Here is a 302-nt window from a genome sequence, read left to right on the forward strand (position 1 = left end):
TGGGGTGGGGTGGGGGACACACACACACACATGTGGGTGTCTGGGAAGGGGACCCCAGCACCCACGAGGGGACCCCAACACCCACGAGGGGACCCCAACACCCACAAGGGAACCCAGCACCCATGAGAGGATCCAAGCGTTCAGGAAGGGGACCTTGGTGTCCGGGAGGGGGACCCAGGTGTCCAGGAAGGGGACCCCAGCACCCACGAGGGACCCCAGTGTCCAAGAGGGGGACCCTGACACCCATGAGGGGACCCTGGTGTCTGGGAAGGGGACCCGGGCACCCATGAGCGGACCCCAGC

Source organism: Calidris pugnax, unplaced genomic scaffold (assembly GCF_001431845.1).
Source record: "Calidris pugnax isolate Ruff unplaced genomic scaffold, ASM143184v1 scaffold456, whole genome shotgun sequence".
In the NCBI taxonomy this organism is placed as follows: domain Eukaryota; kingdom Metazoa; phylum Chordata; class Aves; order Charadriiformes; family Scolopacidae; genus Calidris; species Calidris pugnax.